The sequence below is a fragment of the Ahaetulla prasina genome, chromosome 2 (assembly GCF_028640845.1).
Source record: "Ahaetulla prasina isolate Xishuangbanna chromosome 2, ASM2864084v1, whole genome shotgun sequence".
In the NCBI taxonomy this organism is placed as follows: domain Eukaryota; kingdom Metazoa; phylum Chordata; class Lepidosauria; order Squamata; family Colubridae; genus Ahaetulla; species Ahaetulla prasina.
The window spans coordinates 2,174,608-2,198,790 of record NC_080540.1 but is presented as its reverse complement, the minus strand read 5'-3'; the positions used below and the strand labels follow the sequence as shown (position 1 = coordinate 2,198,790).

At 47.8% G+C, this 24,183-nt stretch overlaps 1 long non-coding RNA gene and 1 pseudogene across 1 annotated transcript; one reads left to right on the top strand and one right to left on the bottom strand.

Annotated features, from left to right (window-relative positions):
- Window positions 1-1,311: 1,311 nt before the first annotated feature.
- LOC131192844 (zinc finger protein 420-like) overlaps window positions 1,312-24,183 on the bottom strand; it is a 37,917-nt pseudogene continuing 15,045 nt past the window's right edge.
- On the top strand, window positions 1,932-2,303 carry LOC131192863 (uncharacterized). The gene is made up of 2 exons (XR_009153804.1): window positions 1,932-2,054; window positions 2,136-2,303. It is a non-coding gene; the product is annotated as an uncharacterized LOC131192863 (long non-coding RNA).

Genomic DNA, 24,183 nt, shown 5'->3' with positions numbered 1-24,183 from the left:
GGGGTGTAAAACTCAAGGCCTATGGGACCAGCCTGGAAATAGCAAGGGACCTGCAGACCTGGCAGCCAAAACTGGGCACCGGGGGGGGGGGGGCAATGCCATTTCGGTTGGCAGGGTGCTGCAGGACACCTTCCATGAAAGGCCAAGTGGGAATCTGCCAATACAACTATGGAGGGGTTTCTGTGATTGTTTAGAGAAGTGAGTCCCAGGGAGGGGGATGTCCTTGTTTATGTGGTGCTGATCCCTTCTTATCTATTGGCTGTTGGAGGAGAGGTGTGTCTTTTTCTTCCCTTCCTAGGTTTCCTATTGTCTTCTTTGAATGGTGTGTAAATGTGATTTATCCCTCTGTGTCTATTGAAAAAACAGAGATTTAGGACAAGGGTGTCAAACTGGATTTCTTTGAGGCCCAGATCAACATTGTAGTTCTCCTCTGTAGGCTGGCGGGGGAGGGAGGGGGCAAGACAGGACTGACACATCTTGCAGTACCTTGCCAGCCAAAATGGGATGAGGGGGCCCGCACGCACGCACCCCCATTTTCGGCCTGGACAGCCTCCTGCAGCAGTTTGCCAGCCAAAACAGGCTGCCAGAGGCACCGCAGGCCAGTCCTTTGCTATTTCCAGGCCTGTGTTTTTCGTGCAGACCCTCTAAAATGCCTTATTTAAACTGAAGGTTTCGCTTTATATTCTAGTTTTCTTCCCCATCTTTTTTCTCCTCAGCCCTCGTGACAGAATTCTGCTCTCAGATGCAAAGAAATGTTTTTTTTCCCACTAGCTGATGAATTTCTGGCTTTTTTGCAACCTCTGAAAATGGAGGTTGAAGGTGGCAGGTAGGAAGGAGGGGGAGAATGGCAACCTGGATCCTCTCCTGCTGAGATCCTCCCTAGCTTCCTTTCAGGGTCTCCTTTTCATTTGGAGGCAGAGGGAAGGGATGGAGACTGGCACAATTCTTAGATGGATTAATTGGGGGTGGCGGTCCTGAGTGAGCCTCCCCAAGAGGTCCTTAAAGGTCTGTTCCGGCTCCAAGTACTTTTACAATTTCTCAGTTTTGAGATTGTTTTAATAACTCTTAATTTAAAACAGGGCTCTAATCTGGTTGAGACAAAGAAAACATTTCAGGTGTGGGCTGTTGTTGTTTTCATAATAAGCCCATTTGCATCTGGGAACATTAAAGATCTTTGTGGAATAGCTAAAAGAAGGCAGTGGCTTTACAAAGTGAAAATTGTGACTATTGAGCAAAATGCAAATTCTGGATGAGAAAAAATATTTCAGCAAGAAAATGGATGGAGCATTTTTAGGTAAGTGGAAACTGAAGAGTTTCAAATTGGCATTTTATTGAAAACACCTTCAACTCGTATAGATTACTTTTAGTAGTTAATTCATCCTTCTGAGGTTGCTGAAATGAGGACCCAAATTGCTGGGGACTTTGCAAATTGCTCAGAGATAAAGTGATAAAGCATTGTGGAGTAGTATATAAATCTAAGTGGAATTGCTATTGCTATATAGTTTCTCCTGAGCGTGGATCCTTTTATGAGAAGTAAGAGGACCATTCTGAACAAAGCTCTTTCCACATTCCATGCACTTATACGGCTTCTCTCCTGAGTGGATCCTCTTATGGGAAATAAGATCTCCTCTTTCAGGAAAGGTCTTTCCACACTCCATACATTTAAATACTTTCTCTCCCGTGTGGAGCTTTTTGTGGCTTCTAAGTCAACTGCTCTGAGTAAATGTCTTTCCACACTGCATGCATTTATATGGTTTCTCCCCTGTGTGGATCATCTTATGGGAAGTAAGTTTACTGCTCAGAGCAAAGATCTTTCCACACTCCATGCATTTATACGGCTTCTCCCCTGTGTGGATGATCTTATGGGAAATAAAATGACTTCTTTGGGCAAAGATCTTTCCACACTCCATGCATTTATATGGTTTCTCCCGTGTGAATCCTTTTATGGGAAATGATGATTTCTTTGAGCAAAGGTCTTTCCACACTCCATGCATTTATACGGCTTCTCCCGTGTGATCATCTTATAGGAAATAAGATGAGCTCGTCGAGCAAAGGTCTTTCCACATTCCATGCATTTATATGGCTTCTCCCCTGTATGGATCATCTTATGGGAAGTTACTGTACTATGAGCAAAGGTCTTTCCACACACTATGCATTTATACGGCTTCTCTCCTGTGTGGATCATCTTATGGGAAGTAAGTTTACTGCTCAGAGCAAAGATCTTTCCACACTCCATGCATTTATATGGCTTCTCCCCTGTGTGGTTTCTTTTATGGTTAGTAAGTGTACTGCTATTAGCAAAGGTCTTTTCTCATTCCGTGCAATTAAATGGTTTCTCTCCTGAATGGATCTTTTTGTGTCTTTTAAGTCCAGTTCTCTGAGTAAACATCATTTCACACTCTGTGCATTTATACGGCTTCTCTCCTGTGTGGGTCATCTTATGGGAAATAAGACTATCTCTGCGAGCAAAGGTCTTTCCACACTCCATGCATTTATATGGCTTCTCCCCTGTGTGGATGATCTTATGGGAAATAAGATGACTTCTTTGGGCAAAGGTCTTTCCACACTCCATACATTTATATGGTTTCTCCCCTGTGTGAATCCTTTTATGGGAAATAAGATGACTTCTTTGAGCAAAGGTCTTTCCACACTCCATGCATTTATACGGCTTCTCCCCTGTGTGGATCATCTTATGGGAAATAAGATGAGCTCGTCGAGCAAAGGTCTTTCCACACTCCATGCATTTATACGGCTTCTCCCCTGTGTGGATCATCTTTTTACTGTTCTATGAGCAAAGGTCTTTCCACACTCCATGCATTTATGGCTTCTCTCCTGTGGATCATCTTATGGGAAATAAGATTATCTCTTGAGCAGGTCTTTCCACATTCCATGCATTTAATGGTTTCTCCCTGTGTGAATCCTTTTATGGATAGTGAGTTCTTCTAAAACATTTTCCATTCCAAACATTTATAAGGTTTCTCTTTTGTGTCAATCGTTTTTCAGATGTGAGTTATTTCCAAGAGAAAGAATGAATGTCCCATTGTAATTTTGTCCATTATGTCTTCTTATAGCATCTTCTCCTTTATTTTGGGTTAAATAGTTCATTTACTTGTATAGCTTTGATTAGCTTACTTTTCTCAACATATTTTCATTATTTCTCTTGTTGGGCAAGAAAGTCTTCCATAGCATCGGTGGAAAGGAACTTTCCTGATTCCAATTCTTTGACTGGTTTCTCTCATGGCTTCCTAATTCCATTCTTCCAAACTTCTCTGTTCCATCTTTAGCATAGATCAGAACGTTCTGAAATCTTGATTCTCCTGCCCATTATTACCTTCAAAGCAAAAGGGAAATGAAAATGATCACAAGATTAGAGAAAAAGATCATAGTGTAGAAAGTCAAATGAATTTCCTTCTGAGTTTCTCCCAAATTCCATTAGGTTCTATGTTTGCATGCTTACAGTGGTGTGATATAGACAGGATGATTTCTATATTCATAAGTCATGAAAGCTTTGAAAATATCTAGAAAACATCTCTTTCTTTACAATTATCTATGGTATATATATGCAAATCTCACTCGGTCAGTTTTGAGTTAAGGAATAGAATGGAATAACAAGAGTTGGAAGGGACCTTGGAGGTCTTCTAGTCCAACCCCCTGCTTAGGCAGGATCACTTCAGACAAATGGTTATCCAACATCTTCTTAAAAACTTCCAGTGTTGGAGCATTCACATCGTCTGGAGGCAAATTGTTCCACTGATTAATTGCTCTGTCAGGAAATTTCTCCTTAGTTCTAAGTTGCTTCTCTCCTTGATTAGTTTCAACCCATTGCCTTCAGGTGCTTTGGAGAACAGCCTGACTCCCTCTCCTTTGTGGCAATATTGGAACACTGCCATCATGTCACCCCAGTCCTTCTTTTCATTAAACTAGACATACCCAGTTCCTGCAATCGTTCTTGATGTTTTAGCCTCCAGTCCCCTAAGCATCTTTGTTACTCTTGTCAACATCTTTTTACATGTCAAACTGGATGCAGTATTCCATGTGTGGCCTTACCAAGGCATTATAAAGTGATATAACACTTCACGTGATCTTGATTCTATCCCTCTGTTTATGAAGCCCAGAACTCTGTTGGCTTTTTTGGGAGTTGCTGCACATGGCTGGCTCATATCTAAATGGTTCAACTACTATTGAGCAGGGTACCACATATACTGTATCTGTAAATTTTGTTTTCTTGCCTAAAGTATTTATTACATTTATTAGGGTGGGTTAATATCAGCCGAGAATTGTGAGAAATGAAACAATTTTGAAACAATCTCCTTCTTCCCTGGTGTACCTTGGAGCAGCTGGTCCACGGTGTCTGTCTGGCAAGTACTAAAGTACTAAAGTACTAAAGTATTTTACTGCGAGATCACATGAGACCAGTAGTGCAAGATTTCAGGCTACTAATCTTGCTGATCTCACACTGCAGTACTTTGGCGATGTTTGTTTAAGAACTGAGGACTGCACGAGATCCAGGGCAAAAGTCTTAAAATGAAAAGGCCTTCCCTCTCTTTTTACACTTTGCCCTGGATCTCGTGCAGGCTGTTAAAAGAGAACAGAGGCCTAAAGCACTGTAGTGCGAGATCACGAGATCAATAATGCTAGATTTCCCCACTGATCTTGTATCTCACTACATTAGGCCTCTTTTTCTGCAAATGCACAATAGGCAAAGGAACTGACAGCTGCCACATTTTCCCAATGTGGACCATACATGTAGGTTTAGAGAAGGAAAACAAGAAAAATAGTTTTTGGCCTCTGCATTCTGTTTTCCCTCCCTGATGCAGAAGGCAAAATGGGACACATGGTGGGTTTGGGAGGCCAAAAACAGGCCCATATTCCTCTATAAGATGCTGACATTTAGCCATTTTCTGTAGCATCTTATAGTCATCTTTTTTGTGAATAGATAGGACAAATGTTGCACCGCCTCTGCTGTCATTTGTAAGTGAACAACGGCCGTGGTGCGGCAACACACATAATTTCGAAACTGGTTCTCAAGGACTAGGGGGAGGGCTGGTCGTAACTTGGAACGGTCGCTAGGTGAACTGTCATAACTCGGAGATTACCTATACCCTAGGATTGTCTGAGTCACACTGCATGAGGCCTTTGTTCTTGGATTGGGAGAATGCTCTTCCATGGGCTGAGTGTGAAAGTTCTGTTCTCACACAATTTTGGAGGTTTCAGAGAACAAATGACAACACATTCCTCTCACATGACTTCCAGAGGACACATAAAAGCACACCTCGTTCTTTTCAGCCTCCACAGATAAATTCAAATAGAAATGGAAAAATAGAGATAAGAAATGGCACAGAAAGCATCTAAGTAAAGAGACATTGACTCTTTCCTTCCTTGGAGTACAAGGCGGCCAGATCCTTTCCTTCTCCCTCCCAGGAGACAGTATCTGATTAGTGTTTTTTTAATAAAAAACTAACTATATTCTGTCTTCTTGAACTCTCTGATTGGGGACTAGAAAACTCTTACCGAGAGAGACCACGTTCCTATGGTTTTCCAGCATGACTTCCGAATGCAACGCTTTCTGGTCCGGATCCAGCTGAGACCATTCCTCCTCAGAGAAGGACACAGCCACCTCCTCGAAGGACACAAGACTCTCCTGAACATGGAAAAAAAAACAGAACAGGAGGATTTATCTGTTCATCTTCATCAATGATTTAGACAAGAGGACTTCCTGTGACTTTTGAGGATAAGACATTGGCCCTGGATAGATAGAGACAGCGAAAATCAGCTGTCAGGACTTTCATGAAGAGGAATGACATCTGAAGAACTAAAGCACAGGAATGATCCTACTTGAAGGAAGAGTTTGTAGCAAAGGATCTAGTATTTTTTTTGTCAGAGCAAAAAACATCTGATCAATATTGAGTTTAAATGGTTTTCACTTAAAGACAGAGCAATCAGGAGGCATAGGTTTAAGTAAGACCTCAAGAGATTCCTTTGAGAAGGAAATGGCGTCTGAGTATAATCTGAAGTGAAAGTCAAAGGTGTTTATTAACACTGTTACAGTTTATAAGAATTGCTGGTTTATGCTTATATGAAGAAACTATAAAGTGGCTGGAAGATTTACAACTGATCTAATTTATCCAAATACTGTGTTTATGGAAAGACTTTGACTTTGTTTCATTATAAAATTAAAGTAAGATGGTTTCTGTCAAATATACAGCCTGTTTTCAAGGAAGTTGGGGATTGGTTCAATTATAAAATTACAAGAGGAGCTGAAGATTTCTGAAGGCTCAAATTTCTATTCAGCATAAAAATTAAGGAAATTGGGAAAATATTGAAAATTAAGACTTTGTTCAGCTGAGGATGAAGATAGAAGTGCTGGCAGCATTTAAGACTCCTGAATACACAAAACAATTGGGTGAAAAGTGGAAGAGATGGATCAAGTTAATTGAACTTGCAAAACAGAGGAGTTTCAGACCAAGGCAGAAATATAAAGCAGTTGGATGATAGGTTGAAATTAATCAAGTTAATTTGGACTTAAAATAAAATAGAGGTGCTAATCAAAGGAGAGAGAGCAGAAGAAAGAGCTACTATTGCAATACAGTTATGAATTTGCATTGAGAGTAAGATTTAAAGATAAAGAGGACTTAAAAAGATTTTAGGCTTTTACAGCTGATTGGACAGAAACCAGCGGACTTTGAAATCAAATTGAAAAATTACTTTAATTCATGGATTTGAAAGCAGAGACATGCTAGCTGTTAATTTATTTACATCTAAAGATTGAATGAAATTTCACAGTTTCTTATAAAATAAAATTCAAATATTGGGACAAGAGGTATTGGTATTGAAGAAATTCCTCCTAAAGTATTGAAATAGAAAAGAATATGCTTTTTGGTCAGCTTAAAATCTCAGATACATAGATGGAATGTACCAGCTAAATTAACAGTAAACTAAAGGGAGGAGATATTGTCTTAATACAGTTTTTAAAGCAAAATTTTTTATACTGTATTGAAGGTTATTGCCATTGTTAGAAGTTAAGATGAAGGAGAGATAATGCTTGGAAAAAGAAAGCTACCACCTTGGCTATTTGGAGAAGAAACTGAAAAGCCTGAAGATTGTGGTGTAACTCAGAAAACAGCAAGGAGAAGAATATTTTCAAATGAAAAGACTTTCCTTTCATGGGATGGGTAAATTATAACTATTTCTGAATATAAAAGTAGAAAAGTTATGGATTGTGATAAATTTAAATTGTTTAAAGTTAGGAGGGAATATGGGAAGAATATGAGGTAAATGAAATTCATATAAGGAAAGATGGATTTATTATTATGTATGAGAATATATAAATGATGGATTATAAGATATCTGAATAAAATATCAACATTGGAAGATGGGATGGTTTATTCAGAAGATTGGCCTTTAAATTTAATGGACTTAGATGAGAAGGTAGAATTATCACCATATTTGAAGATTATTTTTGAAAGATTATATAATGGAACAAAAAACAAAATACTAAATAGCTTTAAATCTATTAAGTCCTTGGGAGAAAATTTTCAAATAAATAAAATTAAATTAGAAAGGTAATTGTATTAGCCTTTTTTCTTCATGGAAAAGGGAGCTGAGGTTCAAAAGAATTTTATGTTAATTGATAAAGTTTATGATTGTTAGATATGATACCCTGTATTTGCTCTGTGAAGTAAGGGATAAGGAGGGAGGAGGAGGGAATTTTAGGGATGTATGAAAAAATCTTGTCTTTTCTAGGATTGCAAGAGGATGAAGGCTCTTCAAATTTGCAGACAAGACCTTGGCAGGAATACCAACACTCCAGAATATAAGCTCCAGATATAGAAGGATCCAGATTCCCCATCCAGCGTCAACAGTGAAATGCATTCTACATTTAGAAGAAAAACCAAAATGCACAGGCATGAATGGGTCAGTGATGGCTCCTTTTTCAAGAAACAACATATAAAGAAAGGTTGCTGGAATTTGTTTTTTCATGAAAAGAGCATCAAGAAGCAATGGATGGAAACTATACAAAGGCCGACCTTCAAGAAAATTTCTGACAGTGAGAACAATTAATCAGTGGAATGACTTGCCTCCAGAAATTGTGGATGCTCCAACACTGGAGGTGTGAAATTGGACAAATTTATATGAAATGTTATAGGACTTCCTGTCTAAGCAATTGGACAGAAAATTCAGATCCTACCAACTCTGTTATTCTGTTCCATTGTTCTTAAAGCAAAGACTAAATTTCTGTCACACAAGTCTAATTTTAGGTGAAAATGGGCAAATCAATTCTTTACTGAAGAAATATCTGGAAGTTTTTGACAAAACCTTCAGTGCCTTTCAGTGCATTCTGGATTAACACATAATCCAGTCCAAACAAGAGGAAAATAGAAGGAGAAAGCACTCTGCACATTCACTTTCTGAAGGGAGAATAAAAATCTAATAAATTTTCCTTTCTTACTTGATTTGGAGGTCAACGCTGTTTGATCTCCATCATAAAAACCAAGCTTCATTCTTTGTTTCTGTAAGGATAAATAATTTCAAAATGTATAATTAACAAAATAGGAGGTATTCTATAGAAAAGAAGAGCGAAGGAAGACAGATGAAATCAGAGGATCTTCCATTACCTCCTGAGGTGTCCTGACTTGATCTTCCCAAGGATCCTCCAGAAAAATAGGTCCTGAGGGGATTTGATGGGTTCTTCCTCAGGATCTCTGATCTCACAGTGCAGCACTTCAAACAGGAGGAAGGAAAAAGAAGCAGAATTAATGTACATCACATGAAATAAAATGGATTCTTATATTGAACACAACCTCAAAGCCCCAATATCCATCAGTGACGTTGGTGAGAAAACAATGGAACAATGTCCTACAAGAATTGGTGGTGCCACATAGAATGAATGTCAGAGAAGTTTGGGAAGGAGGGTGAAGTTCAAACACATTCTCTATTCCTTTTGAGCTCCTAAAGTTTCTCACCTGCAACTGGACCTGCTCTTCTGCTCCTCCACCTGGCTCAGGAGAAGCCTTCAGGGCCACCGCCTGGGAGCTGGTCTCTGCTCCACACTCCCGCACCCAGCCCTCCATCTCTGGGGCAGAAGGAACAGAGCTGCAGAACCACCAGGTCCAGCATGTGGGCTTTGGTGTGCTTTTCTGGTCTCAGCCATCGCCTGCAAAACGCATGGAGTCGGCTGCAAAGTCCTCGGGGACCCTCAGCCTCCCGGTATTGGATGAAGCTCCAGGGCTGAACTTCTGAAGGGAGGATGGTTTCCTCCTCCAGGATCTTCTGCCAGGTCCTTGTCCAGAGCTTCCCAGGCTGAGCAGCTGAAGGGCCTTTTCCGGCTCCTTCCTTTCCTAAAGGTTGTGTCTCCATCCTTTCTCTCTCCTGCAGAGCAACTCCAAATGACTCCAAGGACTCTTCTGGGTCTCCAGGTGCCGTTTCCTTCACGGGACCATTTCTAGGGCCGCAGGACTGATCCCTGGAAGTGATTCTGCTCTTTTTCTCTCCCAAGAGAAAAGTTTGCCTTGCAAAGACCACAAATGGCTTCCAGTTTCTGTATCTGAGATGGGAAGAAAAACAGAAAGAATTAGAAAGTGGGATTCAGCCACTGAGCGACCTTCACCCAACCCCAGAGCCTGCGGCTCATCCCAGCAGGGAGGGGAAGGGCGCTGGAGCCGCCCCTTTCTCCCCTCCGAGACAGGATGGGGCCTCAGGAGCCTGGTGCGAATCCTGTCTCCTCCCTCTCTCCCACTCTGCTGGGCCTCTGACCCTCCCCCTTCTCCGGATCCCCAGTTCCCCCTGCAGGGAGAGGGGGGTTGGGGAGCATGGAACTAGGGAAGAGCCCCCCCCTCACCCGGGGCACGTCTGGATGTCCCCCCGCCCCCGCCAGATTTTCCCGCAGATTCTCCACCTCCTCCGGGGTCCCAGGGATTAAGGAGAGCGAGGGCGGAGTCCTAGAGAGGCAAGCGTTTGTGACGTCACTTCCTTCTCAGCCTCTTCTGGAGAGTCAGATGTGACGTTCGCCCTCCAGTGGGCCAATGGGGAAGCGCCTGTGGTTCCTTCCCTTGGCAGGCGCCCCTGGTGGACTTGGGGCAGTGCCAGGATGGTAGAAAGGGCGGGAAAGAGGAGCGCGTGGGAGGGAAGGGAGGCGGGATGATGGGCATGGGGTAGGGAAGAAAGGCCCTCTCTCCATGGCTCCCTGTCAGACAAAGGCTTCGACCTCTGTGCTTCTTCTCCCTTTCATATCAACCCAAATGCATTCCAGAGCGATTTGGTTGATTTCTTATATATTGCATCTCCACTTCCACCTCTTTCCTTCGGTCTGCTTCTTATTGATAGAATAGAAGGAAGGAAGAAAATAAAAATAAATATTCTTTGGCAGCCCTGAGATACTGGAAGATGCCATGTCTTTCCTCCTCCTTTTCATCGGACTAGAAAATACTCAGTTCCAGCAACTGTTTTTTAATATGTTTAGCCTCCATCTTGTTGCTCTTCTCTGCACTCTTTCTAGAGCTCAAGATCTTATTTATTATACAAAGCACAAGAAAAACAGAAATAGGGAATGAAGGAAGGAGAAAGGGGAAAGAAAGTCTGAAGACATTGATTTCTTTTAGCCCAGAAAGAATTGTCGCAGCCTGACAATTCACTCTGAAGGACAAAAGCAAAGTCATTTGAGGTTTGTTCTTTGGGACCCTTAAAGTATTTAAAGGTCTTGAAGAGTTGCTGAGGGGAGGCGGGCTCCCGCCTGAGGGGATCTGCGCTCTGATTGGTTGCTGCGGGTGGAAAGGAGGCGTTTCCCTTTTTTCCCGCCTTTTCCTTCTGGGCGCTGTTGGAGATTTACCTCAGGATGTTCCTTTGTGTCTGCTGCGGATGTTAAATACATTTATATTGAAATAAAATTAAAAGTTTGTGTCCGTGTCTTCCACTTCCTTTGGACAGCAGCTGCATATTTATTTCCCCCACATTAAACCTCTTCTGTTGCCCCTTCCAGTCGGGAGTTTCTATTTTATCTCCTGCTAGTGTCGGAAGAAAAATCAGCTCCAGTTCCAAGAAGGGAATCAAATGGAGGCTGCTTAAGAAAGGAGGTTTATTGATGGGCAGAAGCAACAACGGTCTGAGACAGAATTCAAGAGAGCTGGAAGGGACCTTGGAGGTCATCTAGTCCAGCCCCTGTCGAAGTTCTCCGCGGAAAGGAGCGGGAAGCGGAGGAGAAACGGCCAAACTTGATTCTGGGACCTCCGTTCGGGGCCGCTTTGCAAGGAAAAGGGGGATTCTGATGAGAAAGAAAGAAGGAAAGAAGGAAGAAAAAAAAAGAATTAATTCGAGGGGGGGGCAGTTAATCCAGACGTTCCGAGCAAGGGAGACGCGGGTTTCAAGGGGGGGGAATCGCCTTTTTCTGCCCCGAAGCGAAGCGGCGCCTCTCCCTGGTCTGGCTGAGGGTTTTCTGGAGCTTCCCTTCGGATTGGGGTGTGTGACCCCTAATTTGTGCTCGCCTGCTGGGGCTGCCCCTCCCTCCCTCCTTGAGTGCAGTAGCTCTTCCTACGGCAGCATCTTGGCATTTAAGGAACGTTTGTGTTTTTTTGTTTGTGTGTCTTTGTGTGTGTGTGTGTGTGTGTGTGTGTGTGTGTGTGTGTTCGTGTGTTCCGGCCAGATGCTCCCAGCGTCAGAGGAGGAACTGAGGGGGGCGTCTAAGGGGAAGAAGCGCTTTTCTCGGTCATTTGAGCTGGGCGGGGCCAGAAAGAGCTGAGGCTCCAATGGGAATTCTCCCTGCTCGAGCGTCATCGGTCTCCAGGCAGAGTCCTTTGTGACTTCACCTGAAGGAAGAGAGAGTTGGGGCAGAAAACAAAACTGAAAGTGGGTGGGGGGATCCCAACTGTGGGGATGGGGTGGCTGCAGCTCAAGGGGGAGTTCATGGCAGGCCCTGAAGGGACCCTCCACTTTCTTTGTTCTCTTCACGATTCTCAGCTAGACTTTCCTCTGTGCGGGGAGGGGTGGACTAGATGTCCATTTAGGTTCCCAAACTGCCCCCGGGGACCTGGTCCAGGGGTGAAATCCAGCAGGTGCTGGGCCAGGGGAGAGTTTGACCCCTCCAGCCCTCCAGTCCTGGAAAGGACTCAGGCCACCTCTGGAAACATAAAGCTCTTTAAACAGAATCCGGAATTCAGGATCTGTCTAATCTGCCTTTCCATAACTCACTGGACCCGAATCTCCCCCAAAGACTAGAAAATGGATGTAGTGAAAGAGGAGAAGAAGAAAGAGAATACCTGTTTTGGGGATAAAATAGGGGTGGGGGGGAGGTTGTCAGACTTTAATGGTTGATGCTATAATCATATACTTGAGAGTATAAGATTATTGTAGTTCACAGAATTTCTATTAAAATTCCAGGTTATTTTATAAATTATAAATGTATTGCTTGGTTTGGTATACTGTCCACCCATCCATCCTTCCACCCTTCTTAAAATAACACTGAAACCTTTTACAAGGAAGAAAATCCACCCAGATCCTGTGACACTTATTCGTGGATATGGATTTTTTCCTTCTTCTTTTGGGAAAATATTTCCTCCAACTCCCCGCCAGAAGAACGGAGCTAATCTCGGAGGATGGATTCTTAGGATGGAGTTTCAGGGCTGATGGCAAGCCTCCAACTAACATGTCCCGAAAAACGAAGTCCAAGGCATCCATCTTCCTTTTCAAAGCCATTTTATTAGGCACGCATGAAATTGGCAAGGACTCGGTGTAATTCCGACTCTGAAGCGGATCCGGAATTATACCCAGTAAAAGCAAAAATTTGAAACTTCCCCCGAGTCACAATCTCAGGAGTCCAACAGCCTCCAAGTGACTCCAAGCTGCACCTTCAGCCACCTGAGGCATCATCTTCCAATGCTACCTAGACACAACATTCCCCCCCTTCTCTTTTCACACACCCCCGCCCTTACAGCAGTTAGAATTGTCCAGCCTGAGATAGTTTTTCAAAGCAGCTACTACAAGGCCAAGCTAATAGAGAAAAAAGAATACAAAGGCTACAAGAAAATATGGCTACACATATGTCGTCCTCAGGGTCGACAGCTGATTTCTCTTCCCGGAAAATCCCCTTTCTCTCACCATCCAGGGGCCAGGCAGAGGTGGTATTTACTGGTTCTCCGCACTACTCAACATTTCCACTACCGGTTCTCCAGAAGTGATCAGAACCTGCTGAAACCCACCTCTGATGCTGCCCCACAAACGCCCCAAAGAGGGAGGAGAAAGACGCCGAGGCTCCCAGCCCCAGAGGCGGAATTGGCCGGTCTGGATTGGGCGGAGGGGGCGTTTTCCTCGAATTTCGGCATAGGGAGAGGCCCGAAGGAGCAAAAGGGCCAATGAGAATTCTCCCTTCTGCAGCGTCATCGGTCTCCGGGCAGAGTCTCCCTTGACTTCACCTGCTGGAGGAGATCGGCATAGAGAGAGTGGCAGGAGTGGGGTCCTTCAGTCTTGGGCCGCAGTTCGGAGGGTTCATGTCAGCCCTGGAGGAGCCAGGAGGGCCCCGTGGCGGCCTTGGCACCACTATGCAGGATGTCACGTAGGCATGCACTCGGGGCCACCAAAAGGTCCGTGTCACCAGGTGGAGGGTCTTGAAGAGCCCAAAATGTCCTGCTGCAGGGTTGTCGTGGCACTGGGTCATGACGAGGGCTCGGAGTGGTCCTGTGGGCACGTATAATCGCCCCCGAAACTTGAGTAAGTCTTCCTCCAAGGTCCAAGGAGACGTGGGGCCCACCTCCGCTCTCCTTTCTGCGACCAGGCCTCCTAGAGCTGCGCCTCGCGCACCTGGGCCCGCAAGTCCACCGGTTCCCGTGCTGTGGCCAAGGCTTCTGCCGGCGGCACCGTCCATGGAGGAAGGGGGTCCTTGGTGCAGAGGTACTCCGGCTTGCGGGACAGGGCATCCGCCCTCCGGTTGTGACCGCTGGGAATGTAGGTGACGTGGAAGTTGAACCGGGCAAAAAACAACGACCATTGGATCTGCCGCTGGTTCAACTTCCGAGCTGTGGTGAGGTGCTCGAGATTCCGATGGTCCGTTTGGACCTCCACCTGATGTCGGGCCCCCTCCAGATGGTGTCGCCAAGCCTCGAATGCAGCCTTGATAGCCAGCAACTCTTTTTCCCAGATGGTGTAGTTGCGCTCGGAAGGATTAAGTTTCCAGGAATAGTAAGCGCAGGGAAAAAGTGTGCCGCCATTCGTCGGAGCCTGTGGCAGCACCGCTCCAAGCCACATTGACGTCGTCTCCACCACAAAAGGCGGAGCAGGTCGGGATGCTTTAGGGCCGGGTTCCGTGGCGAAGGCTTTCTTGAGGGCTGTGAATGCTTCTTGCTGCGGGGACCCCCAGGAACGACCTTCTTCCTGAGGAGCTGGGTAAGTGGAGCTGTCAGTGTGGCGAAGCCCGGGATGAAGGTCCGGTAGTAGTTGGCTAAGCCCAGCAGGCGCTGAACATCCTTCACCCGATGAGGGGCTTCCCAGCTACACAAAGCCTCTACTTTGCGTGGGTCCATGGCTATGCCCTCGGGCGAGATGATATGCCCGAGGAATTCTATGGAAGTCCAGAAGAAGACGCATTTTTCCAGCTTCACATTGAGTTGTTGCTCCTGCAAGCGTTGCAGAACCAGACCGACGTGTCGAAGGTGGCTTTCCCTGGACCGGGAGTAAATCAGGATGTCGTTCAGGTAGATAACCACGAACCGATCCAACATGTCTCGGAACATGTCGTTCATGAAGTGCTGGAAAATGGCGGGGGTGTTGGTCAACCCAAATGGTATGACAGTGTATTCGTAGTGTCCGTATCGGGTGCCGAATGCCATCTTCCATGCGTCTCCCTCTCGCATCCGCACCAGGTTGTAGGCCCCCCGGAGATCGAGCTTGGTGAAGATCGTGGCCTCCCGCAACCTCTCCAGCAGCTCCAGGATGAGCGGCAGGGGGTAGCGATTCCGCACCGTAATGGCGTTTAGCCGGCGGTAATCACAGCACAGGCGCAAGTCCCCTGTCTTCTTCTTCACGAAGAGAACCGGGGTCGAGAGAGGGGACTTCGAAGGCCAGATGAATCCTCGGGCCAGATTTTTGTTCAGGAAGTCCCTGAGGGCAGCCAACTCAGGCTCCGACATGGAATACAGGCGTCCCACAGGCAGTGGTGCGTTGGGCAGAAGGTCTAAGGGGCAATCGTAGGGCCGATGCGAGGGTAGTCGGTCCGCCTCCTTCTCGCTGAACATGTCGGCGAAGTCCGTCATCTCAGGAGGCAAGGAGATGGCAGCAGTGGGGACGTTCTGGCCGGCACAGATGTGGCAGATGTGGTCGACGCACTGCAGACTCGGGAAAGAGATGGCGTTCCGCGACCAGGCCACCTGAGGATCGTGGGTCCGAAGCCAGGCCAACCCAAGGACCAAGGGAAAATGAAGGTCCGCCATGACATAAAACTGGATCACCTCCTCATGGTCCCCAATAGCCAGGCGCAAAGGCTGGGTGGCGAATTTAATGGGGCCGGACACCAGTTCTAGTCCATCAATTGTCTCTACCCGCATCGGAGGGTCCACCGGAACCACGGGGACCGCAAACTGGGTCACAAAGGCCTGGTCCATAAAGTTTGTTGTGGCCCCTGAGTCCACCAACACATGTGCCTGGAGTCCGTCCATCTGGTTCCCCAACCATACCTGTGTGTCCAGAATCAGATGCCGAGGGGGCCCAGAGTTTACTTCCGCAACGTCCAGTGGGGGCTTAGTACGTGCCCGACCTAGGGTTTCCCCGAGGTCGGGCCTGCTCCGTTTCCCGATTGGTCACGCTGTGATTCGGGGACCGGCGTGCGTGCCCCACTTCACTTTCTGGGGCAAGAAGCGGAGAAGTGGCCGGGCTCCCCACAGTACAGGCACAATCCCCCTTGGCACCTCCGGTTTTGCTCCTAGGCTGTCAGGCGAGGTCTGGCCGTTCCCAACTCCATGGGCTCCTCTGCAGCGGTTACAAAACGTGGGGCGACCCGGGGTGCTGGTGGTGCAGGAAGCGGGGGTGCAGATGTCAATGGCGGGTCCCGGGGGGTGCGACGGGACGGTCGCCATTGCAGACGGGCGTCGAGGCGGAGACAAAGGGGCACCAAGTTTTCGAGGGTCCGTGGCGCCTCCACCCGGGCTAGCTCGTCTTGCAGTTCCTATGAGAGTCCCTCCTGGAACGCGTCCACCAGCGCTGCATCATTCCTGTCAGAGTCCTGGCACAAAAGACTAAATTCGGCGACGTACTCCTGCAGGGGGCGCTTCCCTCGACGGAGTTCCTTAAGACACCTGGTTGCCATCAGCGTCCAAACGGGGTCCTTGTACTTGATGCGCAGGTGCTGCCAAAAACGCTGTTGGTCCGCCAGCAGGGGGCTGTCCTGGAGCAAGAGGGGCGTGGCCCATCGGGCAGCCGAGCCGGAAAGAAGGTTAATCACGAAGGCCACCTTAGCCCAGTCGTCTGGGAAATCCTCTGGCCGCATAGCCATGTAGAGCTGGCACTGTCCCAAGAAGGTCGGGAACATCTTAGGCTGCCCAAAAAACTTATCCGGCACGGTTATCGGGCACTTGCGATGAGGAGGAGGAGTGGGAGGACGTGGGGGGCTGCAGGCACATTCCCGGCAGCAAGTTGGCCTGCCAAGTGAGCCACTTGCTGCTGTAGCTATTGATTAGCCGCTTGTAGCTACTGTAACTGCTGCTGTACCTGCTGCTGGTCCATCTTTGGTGCAAGATGGTTTAGTCGGGGTCTTGGACAAAATGTTCTTTTCCCTCCCCCAATACTCCCAACAAAGAGTCAGTCAAAGGCCGCCTTTTCTAATTTATTTACATAGATAAATGTTCTGGCCACGTCTACCCATGGGCCTGCCAAGTCTCTGGAGATAACTAGGAAATTATAGATAAGGCCAGAATTACTCACGAATATATTCTTCCCTCCATTGATACAGTTTGCCCGCGCAAATTCACTGCTTTGTCCAAGACAAAAAGCCAGGAAGTTCCGCCTACTCTTTTATAGTCTAAGTAGATGTCACTGCATGACTCATTCTTTGGCTTTGTCCCAACACTTCCTCTGCTGCGCGCGCCGATCACGTCTGTGCAGTCTTGCATCAAGCCAAAACTCTTCTTGGGGCGTTGCCAAATCAGAAGAAGGCCCGGGAGAATCAGGCCTTGCCGGCCCCTCCTCCTCCCTTTGGGTGGGTGCCAGGGAGGGAGAGGGCCCAGGAGAAGCAGGCCTTGCCAGGTCATCTCCCTCACTTTCTGAATCATCCGAGTCCAGGAACCTGGGTCACAACAGGCAGCCAGTTAGCCAGCAGACATCACCGTGCAAGCGCGAGCAAAATGGCCACCCAAAAAAGGGCGCATATGCAAACCTAGTCACCATCGGCAGCGCCATCATGAAACCAGAAGAAAAAACGTACACCATAGTCACCGTGGACAGCCAAAAGATCAAGATGGAAATCGACACCGGATCACCCGTCACTATCATATCCTGGTCCACAGTTCAAGAATTGTTGCCGCACATTAAGAAAAATCACCTACAAGCCCAATACATGCGCATCCGTGATTTCCAAGGCAACAAAGTTCCCATGGAAGGCATGGCCACCGTAAACGTAGTCTACGGGCAATACAAAGAGAAGCTGCCTATCACCATCGTGTGAGGAAACCTCCCAAGCCTCATGGGTTGGGATTGGATCCGCCCATTAGGGATCGGGCTATTCGGAGTGCTAGAAATTCAAGCAGACTGCCAATACAGGAATGACGACCTTCTTCGCGAATTCCAAGACGTTTTCACCGGAACCTTGGGCAAGTACATGGGAACCCCTATATCCTTCAACCTAGACCCAGGGGTAGCACCCATTAGACTCAAAGCAAGGAGGGTTCCTTTCGCACTTAAGCCAAAAATAGATAAGGAACTGGATAAGTTACTCCAGCAGGGAATCCTCGTCCCCATCGACCAGGAAGATGCTGGGAAGATGCTGACACCAACTATTTTTTACATCTAGAAAGAGGATTCCATGTGAGAATGTCCATCATTTTTTACCATCGTTTTTTACCATCTGTGGGTCTTACGTCATCGACCCAAATATGACTGCTTTACCATCTTCTGCGGGTGAGGGACACATTCATCTACGCACCATTTATGCCTGTTTCGAGATATGATTTATTCTTCGGCTGAGCTCCATCATCTGCGAGGGTCCTCCGCTTCACAGAAATGGCCCTCTACGTTATCGAGGGCCTATCTCAATGACGGGTTTTGGGACCCAGAGAGATGGCATGCGCTGAAAAAGAACCTATGGGATTTTTTAGATAAACAATTTTTAAGGGGTGGGAGGGATAAAACGGGTATCGGGGGAAACCTGTGGGGGAGGGAACCAGTTCTTGCGATTGCTCGCGGTGATACTTCATTAGGTTCGGTGGTAACGGGGAAGCCTTCTGTTCCAATTCCAGAGGGCCGTTCCATCAGTACGGTAAGTGGGAGAGGCAGATATGGCGGAAGTGGGGGACCGTATCACGTTCAGGGGGTGCGCACTCGCTGTTTTAAAAGCGATTGTGCGCTCTGGTCCCTCAGACTTTTCCCGTTCCCCAAGTGGCCAGTATCCTCAGGGCTTGGACCTTCGGCTGATGTTATGCAATGCTAGGTCCGTAGTAAATAAAACCCCCGTGATTTATGATCTTATACAGGGTGGGTCTGCGGACCTTATGGGCATTTCGGAAACTTGGTTGGGCACTGAAGGAGGGATACCCCTGGTGGAGATGTGCCCACCAGGTTTCTGGGCATTTCATCAGCCGAGGGACCAAGGTAGGGGTGGAGGGGTGGCGGTGGTTATTAGAGAGAGTCTGGAGCCGATGTAGGCCACTGTTCCTCAGATAGCCGGTTGTGAATCCCTTTACGTGAAGTGGGGGCGTAGGATGCAGGTGGGCTTGTTGATCACTACCTGGCTCCTTGCTGCGTGGCAACAGCCCTGCCCGAGTTGTTGGAGATGATAGCCGGGATGGCAGTTGATACCCCTAGGCTTATGGTCATGGGGGATTTCAACTTGCCATCAGCCGGTGTGTCGTCAACGGCGGCTCGGGAGTTCATGGCCTCCATGACGGCCATGGACCTGACCCAACTAATTGACGGCCCCACCCACGTCGGGGGAAGCACACTGGATCTGATTTTTGTCTCTGGACAGTGGTTGAGTGATCTGGAAGTACGAGAATTAATCACTGAACCTTTGTCATGGTCAGACCACTCTCTCCTTCGTCTGGACTTTCGGACCGCCACTCAACACCGCAGGGAGACGGGACCAATACGTTGGTTCCGTCCCAGGCGACTGATGGACCCGGAGAGGTTCCTGATGGAGCTTGGGCCGCTCCCCGGCGATCTGGCCCACAGCTTGGCCGAGGAGCTTGTTGCGGCCTGGGAACAGGCCGTGGTGGGCGCTTTGGACCGTGTCGTGCCTTTGTGGCTTCTGACCCGGCATAGGTCTCAACCAGCTCCTTGGTTTTCTGAGGAGCTGAGGGAGATGAAGCGCCAGAGAAGACGCTAGAGAGCGCTTGGAGGTCCAGCCGTTCTGAAGCTGACTGTACACTAGTTAGGTCTTTTACTCAGACCTATCTAGTGGCATTGAGGGAGACCAAGCGGGCCTATGTCTCTACCCTCATTGCGTCAGCAGAGAACCGCCCAGCCTCCCTGTTTAGGGTGACTCGCTCCCTCCTTCATCAGGAGGGGTGCGATGATCCCTTACAGGGTTGTGCTGAGGATTTCAGCAGGTATCTGTTTGACAAAATCGCTCAGCTTCGGGACAGTTTGGACCAAAATTGGGTAGTTTCGGGCGAGGTGACGGAGGCTAGTCTTGTTGAGACCATCTGGGAGGAGTTTGATCCTGTGGCTCCCAAGGACATGGACAGGTTGCTGGGGCGACTGAATGCCACCACATGTTTATTGGACCCGTGTCCCTCCTGGTTGGTGCTGGCCACCCGGGAGGTTACACGAGGCTGGCTACAGGGGATTGTCAATGCTTCTTTGAGGGAGGGTCTTGTTCCCACCGCCTTGAAAGAGGCGGTGGTGAGGCCCCTCCTCAAGAAGCCCTCCCTGGACCCAGCTGTTTTGGGAAACTACCGTCCAGTCTCCAACCTTCGCTTTGTGGTGAAGGTTGTCGAGAGTGTGGTGGCACATCAGTTACCCCGGTACCTGGATGAATCTGTCTATCTAGACCCGTTCCAGTCTGGTTTCCGACCCGGGTACAGCACGGAGACAGCTTTGGTCGCATTGGTGGATGACCTCTGGAGGGCCTCTGGAGGGCCCTGGAATAGGGGTTATTCCTCGGCCCTGGTTCTCCTAGATCTCTCAGCGGCTTTTGATACCATTGACCATGGTATCCTGCTGCGGCGGTTGGGGGGATTAGGAGTGGGAGGCACCATGTTTCGGTGTTCTCGTCCTATCTCTCCGACCGATCGCAGACGGTGTTGGCAGGGGGGCAGAGATCGACCTCGAGGCGCCTCCTTTGTGGGGTGCCACAGGGGTCGGTTCTCTCGCCTCTCCTGTTCAACATCTACATGAAGCCGCTGGGTGAGGTCATCAATGGTTTTGGGGTGAGTTATCAACTGTACGCGGATGACACCCAGCTGTACATTTCCACCCCTGACCACCCCAATGAAGCTGTTGAAGTGCTGTCTTGGTGTTTGGAGGCCGTGCGGGTCTGGATGGGGAGAAACAGGCTCAAGCTCAACCCCTCCAAGACTGAGTGGCTGTGGATGCCGGCATCCTGGTACAGCCAGCTGCAACTGCGGCTGACTGTTGGGGGCGAATCATTGGCCCCAATGGAGAGGGTGCGCAATCTGGGTGTTCTCCTGGATGGACGGTTGTCTTTTGAAGATCATTTGGCAGCCGTCTCCAGGAGAGCTTTTTACCACGTCTGCCTGGTCCGCCAGTTGCGCCCCTTTCTAGACCGAGATGCCTTATGCACGGTCACTCACGCCCTCGTCACTTCTCGCCTGGACTACTGCAATGCTCTCTACATGGGGCTCCACTTGAGGTGCACCCGGAGACTTCAGTTGGTCCAGAATGCAGCCGCGCGGGTGATAGAGGGAGCCACTCGTGGGTCCCATATAACACCGATCCTGCGCAGGCTGCACTGGCTACTTGTGGTTTTCCAGGTGCACTTCAAGGTGTTGGTTACCACCTTTAAAGCGCTCCATGGCATAGGACCGGGATATCTTGGGGACCGCCTTCTGTTACCACATGCCTCCCACCGGCCGGTACGCTCCCATAGAGAGGGTCTTCTCAGGGTGCCGTCAGCCAAACAGTGTAGGCTGGCGACCCCCAGGGGGAGAGCCTTCTCTGTGGGGGCACCTATCCTCTGGAATGAGCTTCCCCCAGGACTTCGACAACTTCCTGACCTCCGGACCTTTCGCCACGAGCTGAAGACATATCTGTTCTTCCGAGCAGGACTGGCTTAATAGGGTTTTTAATTGGATTTTACTGGGGTTTATTTTATATTATGTATTTTATTTTAAATTTAGGCCATATTGAATAAGTTTTTTAATAGTGTTTTTATTGTAATATATTGTATTGTTTTATCTGGCTGTTCACCGCCCTGAGTCCTCGGGAGAAGGGCGGTATAAAAATTAAATAATAATAATAATAATAATAATAATAATAATAATAATAATAATAATAATAATAATAATAATAATAATAATTATTATTATTATTATTATTATTATTATATGGGAAACCCCTATAATAATGCCCATCAAGTCCGATGGGTCTGGCCGCATCTGCGCAGACTATAAGGCAACCCTAAATAGAGCCCTACGAAAGAGTGCCTATCCAGTGCCGGTAGTGCAACATTTGTTGCACTCGTTGGGCTCAGGGAAAGTTTTCGCAAAACTTGACCTAGCCCAGGCTTACCAGCAGTTGCCCGTTGACAACGCCACAGCAGAAGCCCAAACAATAGTGACCCATAGAGGAGCATTCAAATGCACCCGGCTACAATTTGGAGTCAGTGTGGCACCAGGACTATTCCAAAATCTGATGGAGAGACTGTTACAAGGGATCCCTGGGGTAGTGCCTTATTTCGATGATGTCCTAATTTCTGCTGACGACCAGCACCAGCTAAGGATTAGACTAGGAGAAGTCCTGACTGCATTTAGAAACGCAGGACTTCAATTGAAACGAGAGAAATGCCAAATAGGGGTGCCCTCAGTTGAATTCCTGGGATACAGAATCGACCAGGTGGGCTATCCACTCCACTGAGTCGAAAATTAAAGCAATAAAGGAGGCACCCACCCCCAAGGATAAGACAGAACTGCAAGTTTTCCTTGGTCTCCTGAATTTTTACGCTGTATTCTTAAAACAAAAAGCCACAGTGGCAGAGCCCCTTTACAGACTATTGGCTAACAAAAGACCATGGTTCTGGGGAAAGGAGGAAGCAAAGGCATTTTCTAAAGTTAAGGAACTCCTGATGGAAGACAGTCTCCTAATCCAATACAATCACACTCTGCCGTTAGTTTTAGTCTGCGACGCATCCCCTTTTGGAGTGGGGGCTGTCCTTAGTCATCGGCTGCCTAATGGTTCCGAGGCACCAATTGCTTATTTCTCCCAAACTCTGTCCAGCCCAGAAAGAAATTATAGCCAACTGGAAAAGGAAGCCCTGGCTGCAGTCTCTGGGGTAAAGAAGTTTCTTGAATACCTTTTTGGGAGACAATTCGAACTCGTTACCGACCACCGACCACTTCTAGGACTACTGGCCGGGGACCAACCCACTCCCATTGCATTATCCCCTAGGCTGACGAGATGGGCGTTGTTTATGGCAGCTTACAACTACAAACTGATCCACCGCCCCGGCAAGGACTTAACGCATGCTGATGCCCTAAGCAGATGCCCACTGCCAAGACTAGTAGAGGATCCAACCCCAGGGACACCGGCTCTGCTCATTGACTTTATGACAACGGGGCCCATTGACCTCAACGGCCCTTGCAAAAGCTTCACGGCGCGACATTCAAATAAGAATAGTGATGGGTTGCGTACAGAGAGGGTGGCCCACTAGTAGATTAGCAGATGAATTCAAGGATTTTGGAAATAAGCAAAATGAGCTAGCCACACAAGGGGGTTGTTTGTTGTGGGGAGACAGGGTGGTGGTGCCAGTAGCACTAAGATCCAGGGTTCTAGACATGTTGCACGAGAGTCATCCTGGCATAGTGCAAATGAAAGGCCTCGCCAGGAGTTACGTTTGGGGGCCACAAATTGACAAGGACATAGAAAAATGGATTGCACAGTGCTCCCCGTGCCAAGAGTCCAGACCTGCCCCCCCCGGCTGCCCCAGTCAGAGAATGCGAACGACTACGAAATCCCTGGTCCCACATCCACATTGATTTTGCCGGCCCTTTTCATGGCCAAACATTTTTGATAATTGTCGATGCATATTCAAAGTGGTTAGAGGTATTCCTAATGAAATCTACAACAACGGAAGCCGTCATCCGAATTCTTCGGAGATTATTCTCAACACATGGGCTTCCTGACACCCTAGTATCTGCCAATAGGCCCCAATTTACTGCTCTACAATTCGAAAGCTACCTGCCTGGTTTGGGAATCCGACACGCGCCGTTGGCTCCTCACAAACCATCAACCAATGGTTTGGCTGAAAGATTCGTGAGAACCACAAAGGAAGCACTAGCACGTTTGGGGCCAGGGGACTGGCAAGAGCGCATTGACATTTTCTTGACTTCACAGCATGTCACACCTTGCCCGGCCACAGGCCTAAGCCCGGCGAACTCCTCATGGGGTGCAAACTTCATTGTACTCTCGACCGTTTAAACCCAAACTACTCCCCAGATAATTACCAAGAGGGAGGAGAGGGGATGAGAGAATTCGAACTAGGAAATTATAGATAAGGCCAGAGTTACTCACAAATATATTCTTCCCTCCATTGATACAGTTTGCCCGCGCAAATTCACTGCTTTGTCCAAGACAAAAAGCCAGGAAGTTCCGCCTACTCTTTTATAGTCTAAGTAGATGTCACTGCATGACTCATTCTTTGGCTTTGTCCCAACGCCTCCTCTGTTGCGCGCGCCGGTCACGTCTGCGCAGTCTTGCATCAAGCCAAAACTCTTCTTGGGGCGTTGCCAAATCAGAAGAAGGCCCGGGAGAATCAGGCCTTGCCGGCCCCTCCTCCTCCCTTTGGGTGGGTGCCAGTGAGGGAGAGGGCCCAGGAGAAGC